Below are 15,844 nucleotides of genomic sequence, written 5' to 3' on the forward strand. Positions count from 1 at the left end.
TGTCTGTTCGCATGTTCTGGTGCGAACCGAAAGGTGGGGGTGTGCGGCTCATCCCTAATGGTGGTACATAGATTAATTAGAGTAATTAGTTCTAATATACACAAATAGGGTAAATAATATATTTTACCACAAAGAACACCACATATACACACAATATATTGAAATTCTACTTCGAAATTCCAGAGAATTGCATCTTTCAAAATACATGTCTAGTGGGAGTTTCACTGCAAATTTACTGTACGGAGGGAGGGATTGACTTCCACTTATATAAAACACTTCATCATGTGCTGTAACACTTGCAGGGAACACTCAGAAACTTCTGATTTTGATTGAATGAGAATATCTTCTTGCACATAGTAAGTGAAACACTTATCCAACTTGATTTAGTTTAGCATTGTTTTGTTGTACATATTTGTTTAAAGATGGGCACAGCAATATGTTTATAGCTGTAAACAGGAAAAAGTAATGCATCTTAGACAGCAAAATTATACATTTTTCTTCAGATTTCTGCATGAGAATAAGTGATTATGTATTCTTGTTAAAATGCTGCCAGCACTTTGATGTAATAGTATTTTCACAAAGTTTCTATATTTTGTTTTTCAAATACCTGTACTAGATGCTTATGTTACAAAAAACATGTCTTGTACGCTGAATGTCAATATTTTTCATTGCACAGAATGATACGTTATTAATAATAATGATATCATCATGATCATAGCACAATGTGGTTGTCTTTCTTTTAAAGTGCAAAATGAGAACATTATTTTTTAAATAAAAACAAATATTATAGTAATATTAAAAGAAATAGAGACTATTATCCTAGATGTATTTACTCATATCATTTCTATTTTTTGCACTATAATTTATATTTAAATACTTTTTTTTAACATGTATTAACCAATATTTCTATTTAACTTTCATGCACAAAAGGCTATATAGAACTTATGTTTTATACTCATTTTTTGCATACTTTATATATTTTATATATATATATATATACTGTATGATTACTATATATTGTGTCAACTTCAAGCATAGAGCTTGCAGAAAAGCAGTCCAGTCATAACAAGTGCATTTTAGGGGCTTCTTGTCTGCTTTAATTTCTCCATAGGAAAAAAGAAGCAGCAAGGGTCTACCTGCAGGGGTTGTCAAAACTTCTGTGTGGGTAGACCCTTGCTGCTTCTTTAAACAGTAACATATTTTTTTACCTAGTAAATAATAATATATTTTTACCTCCCAGCTGTTCACTGCAGGGTTTGATCATTTCCCACTCTCAGCCAGTTTCTGCCACAGTCTTAATCCCTGAGGTTAATTTGCTAAAGGCACATTCGTTGTTAACTTTGCAAGAGAAGTTGTGCTTTGCCAGGGAATTTTCCCCAGAGTTTAGTGAAAGAGATGGAACTCTATGACTTACATCATACAATCATGTGCAAGAAAAATTGCAGGGGTTTTTTTTTTTTCAATTTTACTTGAATGTGATTGTATTTTCTTTGCAAAAGTGAAATTCCACTACATTCACCAAGCTCTGGGAAAATGTCTTTGCAAAGTGAAGCTTCCGTTAAAAAATGAACAGTCTATTTGCCTTTACTAAATCAACTCCTTTCTCTCTAATCTATCATCAATACATGTTCTCAATTGGGTCTCTCAATGCACCATAGCCAGACTGTAGCGAACCAATCCACCATCTGAAAAAAACATAAGATTCTGGATGGCACATACACTCCATCATGGACCATTCCTTTTACCAGTTGGGGCTATCTGTCACAATATATAAAAGTAAACTTCATTCTTCAAAATTACTCCAGTGCTAAATCCAATTTCTTTCAAAATGCTTGAATGCGCATTGCCTTTTTGGGGTCAGCCCTCCTCAGACTGGGAAATCTTCAATAAAATTCAAAAAACACGCAGGCGCAAACATTACCATAGAAAAGTGCATTACCATAGAAAAAGTTTATTAAATCCACCAAGACATATAGAAACTCACAAGCGGATAAAACTGATGTGCTTCAACTGAACATAGTGTAACCTGTTCAAGATCCAAAACGATTGGATCGCTGATGCATTTTGGTGAACAAGCCCCCTTCCTCAGAGCTAAATTAAAATAGTTTAGCTCTGAGGAAGGGGGCTTGTCCCCTGAAACGCATCGGCCATCCAATCATTTTGGTCCTAGGATGGGTTACACTGCATTCAGCTGAAGCATATCAGTTTTATGCTTGCTGTTTTTATCCGCTTGTAAGTATCCATTTGTCTAGGTTAGGGGTCTCAAACTGGTGGCCCTCCAGCTGTTGCGAAACTAAAAGTCCCATCATGCCTCTGCCTGTGAGAGTCATGCTTCTAACTGTCAGCCTAGCAAAGCTTCATGGGACTTGTAGTTTTACAACAGCTGGAGGGCTGCCTGTTTGAGATCCCTGTGGATTTAATGAACTTGTCTATGGTAATGCATGTCTTCTTTTATATAAAAGTAAAGCTGATTTGAAATGATAATGTTGCTTATTTAAATGCACTCACCACTTTCAAACGTTAAATAAAAATATGTGTAATCTCCAAAAGCATTGGGGAAGCTAAAATTTGCTTTCCTTTTCCAGGCAGTGTTTTCTTATTAAATTAGTACTTCTAGTAAAAAAGGGCATAAAATTTATATTGAGATGACTCATTTGAAATACATGGAGGACAGAAAAAGACTGAGTAGTCCAAAGAATCTAGACTATAGACCGATGTTTATTCCTAGTATGATTAAATTTGCTTGATGCTGATTGACTCACTACCTCTACTGGAAAACAGTTTTAAGCATCAATTTTTCATTCAGTAAAATAATACTTTTCGATCTTACTCTTGAACCTTCCTCCTGCTAGTTTAAAGTCACGTCCCCATCCTATAGAGCTTGGCTTCATATTGAACATACTGCCATACTTAGCCATATTCCCACCCTTGAGGGGTATGTCTAATGAATGTTTTGAAAACAAAGATAGGAGTTCTCCCCTTAAAGTGGAGGGCCACCCTAAAAAAAGAAATAGCATAAAAATGCTCCTGAAAGTGTAAAAAAAAAATTGAAAACATTTTTTTTTTCACTTACCTAAAATGCCTGTTGCTAGGCAGATCGTCCTAATCTGGCCGAACAGTTCACCCGGCGGTCGTTTTGCGGCGAATTTCGGCTGTTCGCTGTCTGCCTGATCGGCGGACTATTGCCGCCGTTCGACCGGCGGACTTACGTGTTTACTGTGTAAAAGAACTTTGACCTATGATGACACATCCATCATGGGGTACAGGACAGCCAATTGAGACATTACAGCGCATGGACACTTGGACATTCCCCCTAACTTATAAATAGACCCGATCCGGCAGCCATTTTACATTCTTTCTTCTGTCACTATAGGGAGAGGTTGCTGTGTGGAGCAGGGAGAGACTGCAGTGACCCAAATCGCTAGCTATTTGGTCCACAAAAGTTCTTTTCAGGACTGGTATAGGTGTTAGGCGTAGTTCAGGATATAGGTTTGAGGCACTGCTGTGCTACTGATTTTTGCAGCAGCCTGTCTTTTGTCAGTGTAGAGAGAGGGACAGGACGCTGTGTGCTGCAGGGACAGTCAGTTTAATCATTAGCTGTTACTATTGGGTCCACAAAAGTACTATTCAAGTTATTGTTCCAGCAGCCTCTGTTTTGTCAGTTTAAATAGGGACAGGCAGGAAGCTGTGTGTGAGGCAGTGAGGGACAGTCAGTTTAATCAGTAGCTGTTACTATTAGGTCCACAATGGATCTTTTCAGGACTGGTATGGTAATAGGCTTGTACACGTATAATATTCTTTCTTCCAAATAGAGAAAGAATATTATACTTGACTGCTGCCCTTCTGCTGCAGTAGTCCTTTATCAGTATAGGGACTGAGAGTTTTGTCACAGGGTCATTTAAAAAATGACAGGCAGAGGAAGAGGCAGGCCCTTCCGCAGGGGTGGTAGGGGTAGGGCAGGAGCAACAGGCTTGAGCCAAAGTGGGAAGTTGCAGAAGGTGCGTTCAATTACTGTAAAGGACGCACCAGACTTGGTTGAGTGAGGTACAGTCTGCTATTCCTTAAGGACTGGTATAGGTCCACAATACATAGAGTTGAGGTGCACTACTGCTGACTGCTGCCCTACTGCTGCAGTAGTCCTTTATCAGTATAGGGACTGAAGTACAGTCTGCTAATCATTCACAACCTACTTGTTCCACAAAGGTCCTTATAAGGACTGGTAAGGTATAGGGTACTACAGTACATAGGGTTGAGTGAGGTACAGTCTGCTATTCCTTAAGGACTGGTATAGGTCCACAATACATAGGGTTGAGGTGCACTACTGCTGACTGCTGCCCTACTGCTGCAGTAGTCCTTTATCAGTATAGGGACTGAGGTACAGTCTGCTAATCATTCACAACCTACTTGTTCCACAAAGGTCCTTATAAGGACTAGTAAGGTATAAGGTACTACAGTACATAGGGTTGAGTGAGGTACAGTCTGCTATTCCTTAAGGACTGGTATAGGTCCACAATACATAGGGTTGAGGTGCACTACTGCTGACTGCTGCCCTACTGCTGCAGTAGTCCTTTATCAGTATAGGGACTGAGGTACAGTCTGCTAATCATTCACAACCTACTTGTTCCACAAAGGTCCTTATAAGGACTGGTAAGGTCTAGGGTACTACAGTACATAGGGTTGAGTGAGGTACAGTCTACTATTCCTTAAGGACTGGTATAGGTCCACAATACATAGGGTTGAGGTGCACTACTGCTGACTGCTGCCCTACTGCTGCAGTAGTCCTTTATCAGTATAGGGACTGAGGTACAGTCTGCTAATCATTCACAACCTACTTGTTCCACAAAGGTCCTTATAAGGACTGGTAAGGTATAGGGTACTACAGTACATAGGGTTGAGTATGGTACAGTCTGCTATTCCTTAAGGACTGGTATAGGTCCACAATACATAGGGTTGAGGCGCACTATTGCTGACTGCTGCCCTTCTGCTGCAGTAGTCCTTTATCGGTATAGGGACTGAGAGTTTTGTCACAGGGTCATTTAAAAAATGACAGGCAGAGGAAGAGGCAGGCCCTTCCGCAGGGGTGGTAGGGGTAGGGCAGGAGCAACAGGCTTGAGCCAAAGTGGGAAGTTGCAGAAGGTGCGTTCAATTACTTTAAAGGACGCACCAGACTTGGTTGAGTGGCTCACTCAGCCTTACTCTTCTGCACCCTCCTCATCCTCTCGATCTGCACCCTCTTCTTCACTCTCTGCTATGTGCACCCCCAAAGACACTACCACCAACAACACCACCACCACCACATACCTTCCGCTTGAGTCACAGGAATTATTTTCCGATCCATATCAAGAGGACATTTCTGATGCGCAGCCACTCTTGGTATTGGATCAGAAAGAGGAGGTAGCAACAACCGCCACTCAGCAGTCTGACGACAGTACCCAGATCAGCCCAAGGAGGAGGTTGGTCCCCGCTGTTGCTGCCTACTCCGAGATCTCTACTTATAGCAGTGGGGAAGGTGACATCGATGATGATGTGTCTAGTGATGTCACGTGGGTGCCCACAAGAGAGGAAGAGGAGGGGAGTTCAGAGGGAGATATGGACCAGCAGATAGGGAGGAGAAGCAGGAATAACTTACATTGCACAGGAGGAACAAAGCAGACTGCAAATGTATCAGGAGCGAGTCAACGACCATGTACGGTCACATCTAGCGCTCCCAGGACACTGGCACATGGCTCTGCAGTGTGGGCTTTTTTTAACATGTCCGCTGCTGACAATAGCGTTGCCATCTGCAATCTTTGCAGTCAACGCATTAGTCGCGGTAAGCCCAACACTCACCTAGGGACGACCGCCTTAAGAAGGCACATGAGCAGCCATCACCGAGCCGAGTGGGAGAAACGGAACACACAAAGCCACACTCCAGGCTCTCACTGTCCAGCCTCGTCTTCTACTTCTCCTTCTCCTCTCTCCTCAAAATTGTCCTCCACTCCACCTTCCATCACGCCAAGCTCACGTTTTTCTGCAAAAAGGCAGGCTTCCGTGGGCCTAATGTTCGAGCGTAAAAAAATGATGACGCCGGATAACCCTCTTGCCCAACGGTTGACGGCTGGCTTGTCAGAACTCATAGCCCGCCAACTACTGCCATATAAACTGGTGGACTCGGAGGCCTTTCGAAAATTTGTGGCCATTGGAACACCACAAAGGAAGGTCCCAGGAAGGAAGTATTTCTCAGAGAAGGGCATCCCAGAGCTATATGGCCATGTTCAGCGGCAAGTGAATGTATCTCTGGCACACAGTGTCGGTGCCAAGATACATCTGACCACAGACACGTGGTCTAGCAAACACGGGCAGGGAAGGTATATCACTTTTACTGCCCACTGGGTGAACCTTCTGACGGCCGTCAAGCATGTAACCCGTGGCACCCGTGTAAATTTTGTTTTACCACCACGGACTGCATGCAGGCCTTTCTCTTCTTCTCCTCCTCCTCCTACTCCATCCTCCTCCCTCTCCTCCTCGGCTGACTCCTCCTTTTCCGCTGCTAGCGTCTCTTCTGCTGCGCCGCCCAAGCTCCCCAGAACCTATTCGACATGCCAGGTGAGACATTGCCATGCCGTGCTGCATCTGTTGTGCCTGGAAGCCAAGAGCCACACTGGTCCGGCACTCCTTTCAGCTTTGCGTTCACAGGCAGATCAGTGGCTAACACCGCTCAATTTGACAGTTGGTAAAGTGGTGTGTGACAACGGTGCCAATCTGCTTAGCGCATTGAAACAGGGCAAAATTTTGCACGTGCCATGCATGGCACACGTCTTAAACTTGGTCGTGCAGCGATTCATTGTCAAATACCCTGGGGTCCAGGACATCTTGCGGCAGGCAAGGAAAATCTCGGCCCATTTCAGAAGATCTTACACGCCCATGGCTCGCCTTGCTGACATTCAGCGGCGACACAATCTGCCGGTCAGACGTCTTATTTGCGATTGCCCGACGCGATGGAACTCAACCTTCTATATGCTTGATAGGCTGCTCCAGCAGAAACGTGCAGTTAACTTCTACCTGTATGAACTCTGCGGCAGAACAGGTTCTGGGGAGCTGGGTTTTTTTTCACCGCGCCAGTGGCTGCTCATGTGCGACGCATGCAGACTTCTGCGGCCATTTGAGGAGATCACCAAACTGGTCAGACGCAGCCATGGCGCCATCAGTGACATGGTACCTTATGCCTTCTTTATGGAGCGTGCATTGCGTCGTGTCATTGATCAAGCTGTGGAGGAGCGGGAAGATGAGGAAGTCGCAATGCTGGATGAATTCCCAAGGGGGGCTACTCTATCTGAGACAAGTGAACAACAGGAGTCTGAAGAGGAGTCAGAGAAGGATGGTGCCGGGGCGGATGAGGAGGAGCAAGAAGAGCATGCTTTAAACCTTTCTGGGATCCCTGTTGTTGTGCGTGGATGGGGAGAGGAGAATGAAGAGGACGACATTATCCTGGATGATGAGCAGGAGCCAGGCCACCACATCGCTTCCAGTTTAGTGCAAATGGGGGCCTTCATGCTCCAGTGATTTAATAGGAACCCCGTATAAAAAGCATAAGGGTCAAGGACCAGTACTGGGTGGCAACGTACTTAGACCCCAGGTACAAACACAAAATGGCGGAACACTTCCAGGCCTTGCTTCAAGAAATGCTGCATTCTGCTTTTGCGTGCGCTGGCAGAGGAGCAATTCCCACTCCCAGAGAAGGGAGCGACTCCCTGTCGCTTTAAGGAGTTGCGTGTACCAATCCAACAGCGCCTGCAAGAAGAGGCCGGTTTGAAGATGTGTTGGTGACTTAGGATATGAGGTCATTCTTTCAGCCGACCCATCGGCAGGTGTCATCCGGATCCAGCATCAGGGAACGCCTAGACCGTCAGGTGTCCGACTACATCGGGTTAACGGCCGATGTGGATGCTCTGAGGAGTGATGAACCCCTGGACTACTGGGTGGGCAGGCTTGACCTCTGGCCAGAGCTTGCCCAATTTGCAATCGAACTTTTGGCTTGCCCCTCGTCCAGTGTCCTGTCCGAAAGGACGTTCAGCGCAGCAGGGGGGATCGTGACCGATAAGCGTACTCTCCTAGCTCACGACAGTGTTAACTACCTCACATTTCTAAAAATGAATGAGGCATGGATCTTGGAGGAATTCAACATATATGACCAGTAGACCATGTATATGTCTATAAACTATTTTTTAATCGAGCACACAGACCTTCTTTCTTCATTTGGCTCACTTCCTTGTCCAAAAAAAGCACACCGTACTATATGCCCATACCCTCCTGTTTGAAGAGGTTGAGCGGTGTCATATTTCTACTGGGGCTGCTTATTATGAGGGGCTCCTACCATCCCCATGCTGTGCTGACTTCCTCCTGGGGCTGCTTATTATGAGGGGCTCCCACCATCCCTGTGCTGTGCTGACTTCCTCCTGGGGCTGTACCTCTGCTGTGCATATTATGAGGGGCTCCCACCATCCCTGTGCTATGCCTATTATGAGGGGCTCCCACCATCCCTGTGCTGTGCTGACTTCCTCCTGGGGCTGCTTATTATGAAGGGCTCCCACCATCCCTGTGCTGTGCTGACATCCTCCTGGGGCTGCTTATTATGAGGGGCTCCCACCATCCCTGTGCTGTGCTGACTTCCTCCTGGGGCTGCTTATTATGAGGGGCTCCCACCATCCCTGTGCTATGCTGACATCCTCATGGGGCTGCTTATCATGATGGGCTCCCACCATCCCTGTGCTGTGCTGACATCCTCATGGGGCTGCTTATTATGAGGGGCTCCCACCATCCCTGTGCTGTGCTGACTTCCTCCTGGGGCTGTACCTCTGCTGTGCATATTATGAGGGGATCCCACCATCCCTGTGCTATGCTCATTATGAGGGGCTCCCACCATCCCTGTGCTATGCTCATTAGGAGGGGCTCCCACCATCAATGTGCTATGCTGACTTCCTCCTGGGGCTGCTTACGGTGCAGGTGTCAGTGCTGTATATCACTTTGCTGGTGTCAGTGCTGTATATCACGGTGCTGGTGTGAGTGCTTTATGTCACGCTGCTGATGTCAGTGCTCTCTATCACTGTGCTGGTGTCAGTGCTGTATATCACGGTGCTGGTGTCAGTGCTTTATGTCACGCTGCTGATGTCAGTGCTCTCTATCACGGTGCTGGTGTCAGATGACTCTATCACGGTGCAGGTGTCATTGCTGTATTTCACGCTGCTGGTGATCATCTCCTGCACCCTCTTCCTTGCCTACCCTGACCTTCCCTCTCCTCCATTGCCTTCATGCGCTCCATAGTCCTGAATTGTCACAACAATTTCACATATAAAAAAAGAATGCTTGTAGTTGTCGATCCCAGATTCACCTCATACATGTGCAATCGCGGGTGGCCAGTGGACATAGCGCCTGCCGGACACACGCATCAGGTCCCCCCGCTGTCCAGCGGGCATGCCTGCTATGGTTCTTAAAGGAGCCTAGGTGCAGGTATGGAGATTCGCGCAGGGGAGCCAACCTGCCACCGTAAATGTACATGAGCCGGTCGGGAAGTGGCTAAACCACATCTGTTCTTTTTGTTCCACCCAAAAGTGCAACTTCCGCTTTAAGCACTCCTCACCCCTTTATATGCCACATTTGGCATGTAATTATTTTTTGGGGGGGTGGGTGACTAGTTTTGAGTGAGTCCCACTTTCTACTATGGGCCGCCCAGGCTACTCCTCCTCTTTCCCCAACGTCACAGGTCCCAGAAGATTGCCTGTCCACTCGAAAAGCGCAGTGTGACCCGCTCATGCGCAGTACATACGTGGCCATGAAGCCGCAAGCTGTCAAGGCCGGGTGCCCACAGTTTCAATGGAGGTGCCGCGGAGAGGATGGGGAGAGGAGCGAGGCTCCATCGGCTGCATCGCTGGACCGTGGGACAGGTGAGTGTCTGTTTATTAAAAGTCAGGAGCTACACTTTTTGTCATCATTAAAGCCTGGAACTCCACTTTAATGATGTGAGGCACAGAAGGAGGGTACAATAGCAGTTCCCTTGATTTCAGTTAAAGTATACCTCTGTTTTTTAAGGAAAAAGAAAATTCAAATCAAATCAAAAAATTCCGCAAGAATTTAGGCTAACTTATTTTTAGAGCTTTATCACTATGTTCTGAGGGAATTTCTATTTCAATCAGTCATTTTCCTACTGATTTCTAAATTGGAAGGTCAATCTATAAGAAAAAATTGTGTTGCTAACCCTTTGGAAACAGATGAGCTTTAGTGCTTGTGTACACTTGTGGTTGGGGGGGGGGGGCAGGCACACGCAGTTGATCCACATTTTTACCGCTTAAGCTGCAAAGGAAGTAGACAGGGGTGTACACGTGCCATGTGTACACAGACATGGAATGTGTACACTCATGTCTGCTTCCTTTGCAGCTTAAGCGGTAAAAATGTGGATCAACTGCGTGTGTCTCTGTGAAGCAAAGCAGCAAAACTTTTCCCTGTCGCTTTAAGCAGGCAATATTGCTAATTGAACATGACTCATTCAAGTAAAGGAGCTGTGCCACAAGTGCATTGGTACAGGGGTATGCCAATTACAGGGTTAAACAGATGGTGAAGAGGAGACATATCGCCTCTTTTCCACTTGTGAAATGCCACCATAAAGCAATTTGTCTGTTGATCACTTTTCAGCGATGCGACAGTCTTTGCCACATGTGTAAACACACTATATTGTAGTGGTTATAAATCTCTGACATTAATAATTAACAAATACTATCCTTCAAATACATGCTTTTGCCACAATTCAAAGCACTGAATGGCATGTCTCTCTGTAGTCTGGTTCATCTGCTATCTGCATGAGTCATTTCTGACAGGCTTTGCCAACTCTAAGCCCCTGTACACACGGGCAGAAATTTCCGACGGAAAAGGTTCGATCGGACTGAGTTGTCGGATAATCCGACCGTGTGTGGGCTCCATCAGACTTTTTCCGTCGGATGTCCGACCAACAAAGTTTAAGAGCTGGATATAAAATTTTCCAACAGCATGATCCGATCGGACTTCGTCTGATTGTTTGTAGAGAATTCCAATCGGACAAAGTGCCACGCATGCTCAGATCAAATTACGAGACCAAAGCTATTGGCTACTAGCCGCAATGTAGTCCAGTTGTAACGAACGAACGTCATCACGTTCTGAACGATCTGATTTTCCGCCAACTTTGTCATGTATGCAGCGGGAGAAACCTTATTTTTTGACTCACCGGCTGGTGTAATAACTTGGATAGAGGAAAGGGGGGACCAGATAGGGAGGAGGTGAGGGACAATTTTTTTTTTCTTTTTTTTTTTTTTTCGTTCTCTCCCTCACCCTCTCGTCTTCTCTCCCCCCTTTTTCTCTCCCTTCCCTTTTGTTTTCGGTTGGGGATTTTCTTTTTCTTTTTTCTCTCCCTTTATTTTCTTTTTTTTCCCCCCCTCCCCCCCTTCTTTTTTTTTTTTGGGGGGGGGGGGGCAGCACATATGTATATGGGGCTGAGGTTGTGTGGTAAATTGAATAACTATCGTCATTTAAATAATACATACAATATATATGTAAGGGGTGAGGTGTGTTATAATGTTGATGTATAAGTTGTGTAATGGGGGAAAGGGGGGGAGGGACGGGAGGGTGGTAAGTGGGGAGGGGGGGGTGGGGAGTGGGGGGAGGTATGATTGCACAGGACGGTATGTAACGGTCACGGGAAAAGCCCCTAGGGGTAACCTAGAATGGTATAAGGGGGGGTGGGGTAAGGGGTTGTGTATAAAAAAAGGATATAAGATTAAGGAAAATAGGGTTGAGTACACAAGAGTAATTTATAAATTAAAATTAATACAAAAACACGGATTGAAATCACTAGTAGAGGGGAAATTTATTGGTTTTAGGCTATGGAGCAAGTTTAGCACAAAATATCATAGTGTTATGCAAAAAGATGTATATGTTTATGGGGTGGTTTTTTTTTTTTTTTTTTTTTTTTTTTTTTTTCATTTTTTTTTTTTTTTTTTTATTTTTTATTTTTTTTTTTTTTTATTTTATTTTTTTTTTTTTTGTGTTTCTGGTCCTCTCTCTCTCTCCCTCTCGCCTTCCCATGCTTCTCGGTATACTGGGCTTCTCCCTCCTTTGGTAAAAAAAATGTTTTGTCCTTTGTCTTTTTTGCTTGGTAGTTCTTGGTATATATGAGCATATTACTTTCCGTCCTTTTTTTTTTTTTTTCTCCAAAACAATGCAGACTAGAGTTTTGAAAATTGGATCATGGAATGTCCGGGGGATGGGTACACCTGTAAAACGAGCAGCAGTGTTTGATATTTTTGAAAGTTGTGATGTCCAGCTGATCTGCCTACAGGAGACGCACTTAACTGAAGAAACTAAGTTACAACTCCGAAGTAAGAAGTTTCCATTTCAATTCCACTCAGTCCACACCTCTTACTCAAGGGGGGTGGCTGTATTGATAAGGAAAGAAGTTGCGTTTCTGTGTCGGCAGGTCAGCATAGACAAAGAGGGGAGATATGTTTTTTTGCATTGCGTAATAGAGAACCGGGAGTATATCCTGGCAAACATATATATCCCCCCTCCATTTGGGTTGGAGGTCCTTTACTGCTTATTGGAGTTCATAGTGGATAAGCCCGGGACCCCGGTTATAGCGGTGGGGGACTTCAACGAGGTTGTTAGTAAAAACCAGGACAGGTTTCCACCAGGAAGATACACCCAGAAGGCAGATGAGACCTGGCTGTTTCGGTTCCTGCAGGAGGGAGGGTTGTTTGATATGTGGAGGGTGCGTAATCCAACCTTGTTACAATATTCATGTTTTTCAAGTTCTTTTTCCTCACTCTCCAGGATAGATTTGGTTCTGGGGAATGAGGAAGCAAATAAAGCAGTGAGGGATATAGTATATCATCCTAGGGGGGTATCTGATCACTCTTTGTTGACAGTATCAGTAAATATAGAAGGAAAAAGAACCCCTAGGGTATGGAAGCTGAATCCAGTATGGTTGGAAGTAATTGGTGATCCAGAAGAGATATCAACCCGGCTAGAAGAATTTTTGGAGTTTAATAAAGATACTGCAGCAAGAGGGGTGATATGGGACGCATTAAAAGCTTATCTTCGGGGAATCCTTATTCAACAAGTTGCGAAAATTAAGGGGAAGTCAAAGAAATGGGAGAATAGAGTAAGAGAGGAGGTAATGGAAGCCGAAAGAGCATATGTGGAAAGTCCTACCCCAGAAAAACAAAATATATGGTTAGAAAAACAACAGGAATATAAAATGGTGATTATGAGGAAAATGGAGAATAAAAGGTTATTTCAGAGCCAGATTGCTTATGGGGAGGGGGAAAGAGTTGGGAGAATGTTGGCGCATTTGGCAAACACCAATTCCTGGTCCTCCTCTGTCCTTGCGATCAGGACAGAAGAAGGAGAAATTATATCACAGGGCGTAGAGATTATAGATACTTTCAGAACATACTATGAGAAGTTGTACAGGTCTCGGGGGGCCGCGAAGGACAGGGAAATGGATGTATTCTTTGATAATATTACAACTCCGTTCCTCACTGAGGAGGAGAGGGGGGTAATGGAAGCCCAATTAACATTAGAGGAAATTCAATCAGCGGTGGCAGAAATGGCTAACCAGAAATCCCCAGGCCCAGACGGTTTACCAGTAGAAATATACAAACATTATGGGAAAGTAATGCTGCCAGAGCTTCTTAAAGTTTTTAACTGGGCAAAAGAAGAAGGGAAGCTTCCAAAATCAATGACCGAAGCAACGATAGTTGTTTTGCATAAGGAGGGGAAAGATCCATTGGATACGAAATCTTATCGACCTATATCCCTCCTTTGTTCTGATGCTAAAATATTAGCTAAAGTGTTGGCACTCAGACTGAATAAAATTATCTCGAGACTCGTGCATCCCGATCAAACGGGATTTATCCCCGGTAGGTCCACTGGCATGAATGTTAGGAGGCTTTACCTAAATCTACAGTTACCAACGGAAAATGAGGGTAAAAGAGCAATTATGGCGCTAGATGTGGGTAAGGCCTTCGATAGCCTAGAATGGGGATATATATGGCGAACACTGGGCACATTTGGGTTTGGCCCCAAGTTTATTGCTTGGGTACAGACCCTATATAGTGGTCCTAGTGCGCGAATAAGGATTAATGATGAGTACTCAGATAGGTTTTCTTTGGAGAGGGGAACAAGACAGGGGTGCCCGTTGTCACCCCTGATTTTTGCTCTTGCTATGGAGCCATTAGCTATCGCAATACGATCAAATACAAATATGGCAGGCTTCCAGAGAAAGAGGAGGGAGGAGAAAATAGCTCTGTATGCAGACGATATCCTCCTCTTCCTGGGAGATACGGAACAGACCCTTAGACAGGGGATGACTATACTGGCCGAGTTTGGTAATTTTACTGGATTGGTTATAAATTGGGAAAAGTCTGCCCTAATGCCAGTAGACTCAATAGTGAATCGAAACATGCTGGCAGCCCCGCAGATAGAAGTGGTCGATCAAATAAAATACTTAGGGATACTTATTAAAAGAGACCCTGGAAAATATATTGGTGATAATATACTCCCACTAATAACTAAATTTAGAACTAAGATTGAAATATGGAAGAAGCTCCCACTATCAGTTGCGGGAAGATGTAATCTGATCAAAATGGTATGGCTGCCCCAGATGCTGTATCTACTGCATAACTCCCCGGTATGGGTGGATAAAAAGTGGTTCAAAAAAATAGAAGAATTATTTAGAGAACTCATATGGAAAGGTCGAGTGTCAAGGATTAGCCTCCAGACCTTACAGTTACCAACTAGGAAAGGAGGAATGGCAGTACCTCATCCACGGAGCTATTTTTTAGCAGCTCAATTACAGCATCTGGGGATAAGTAAAGGTAGGATTGGAGGAACAAATAAGGCATTGATGATAGCAGAGTCCCCTCACAATACAATTTTGGAAGCCCTGGAGGCAAACTCATTTCAATATAGGATACCGACGATAAAAATGGTTTTAAAAGTCTGGAAGGCAGTCAAAACAATAAAAGGCCTGGGAGGCCTGACTAAACATACCCCATTATGGAACAATTTACATTTGCCAGAAATGGAACTGATTGGTAGATATAGACCATGGGAGATAAAGGGGATTGATAAACTGGCCCAATTATATGAAGGAAGGATATTGAAAACATTTAATGCATTGAGGGCGGAGTTTGATATACCAAAGCATTCATTCTATAAATATTTGCAGATCCGACATGCGTTGGATAAACAATTTAATAAACAAGGCCCAGTGTGGAATAACTCCCCTTTTTATGACAGATTGAACGCGCAAGAAAAGGCAGGGGGAACCATAGCAGAAATATACCCATATATAACTGAAGGGAATATAGAAAACCCAGAGAAACTTAAATGCAGAGGGAAATGGGAGGAGGAATTTGGGGTATTTTCAGATGAGCAATGGAGGAAGTTATTAGAGGCAGGACACTCTATCTCAATCTCGCCTGCACAGAAGGTTTCTCACTTGATGCTGTTGCACAGATCATACTATACCCCTAAGAGACTGTTTGGCTTCGGGAAAAGAGAGGATGATAAGTGTCCAAGATGTCAAGATACTGGGGACCTAGCGCACATGTTCTGGAGATGTCCCAGACTATTTCGATACTGGTCAGAAATTACCCACACTCTGAAGGAAACGTTTGGAGTGGGAGTAGGGAGAGATCCCAGACTATGTGTGCTGGGTTTGGCCGAGGGAATAGGGGGCTCACCCTGTACAATTAAAGCAATACTGAGGTGTATGTTTCAGGCAAGAAAGCTTATAGCACAGAGGTGGCAGGCAGAGAACCCCCCCTCGGTAAGAGAT

General features: G+C 44.4%; 1 protein-coding gene across 1 annotated transcript in view; it reads left to right on the forward strand.

Annotated features, from left to right (window-relative positions):
- The first annotated feature begins 275 nt into the window (after positions 1–275).
- Positions 276–15,844, forward strand: part of LOC143996451 (collagen alpha-6(VI) chain-like) — a 357,097-nt gene continuing 341,528 nt past the window's right edge. The window contains exon 1 of the mRNA XM_077491501.1: positions 276–356. The gene's annotated coding sequence lies outside the window, so the exon portion shown is untranslated. The remainder of the gene's footprint in view (positions 357–15,844) is intronic.

This window comes from Lithobates pipiens, unplaced genomic scaffold (assembly GCF_037356315.1).
Source record: "Lithobates pipiens isolate NorthernLeopardFrog02 unplaced genomic scaffold, aLitPip1_a1.2 Scaffold_19, whole genome shotgun sequence".
NCBI classification, from domain to species: domain Eukaryota; kingdom Metazoa; phylum Chordata; class Amphibia; order Anura; family Ranidae; genus Lithobates; species Lithobates pipiens.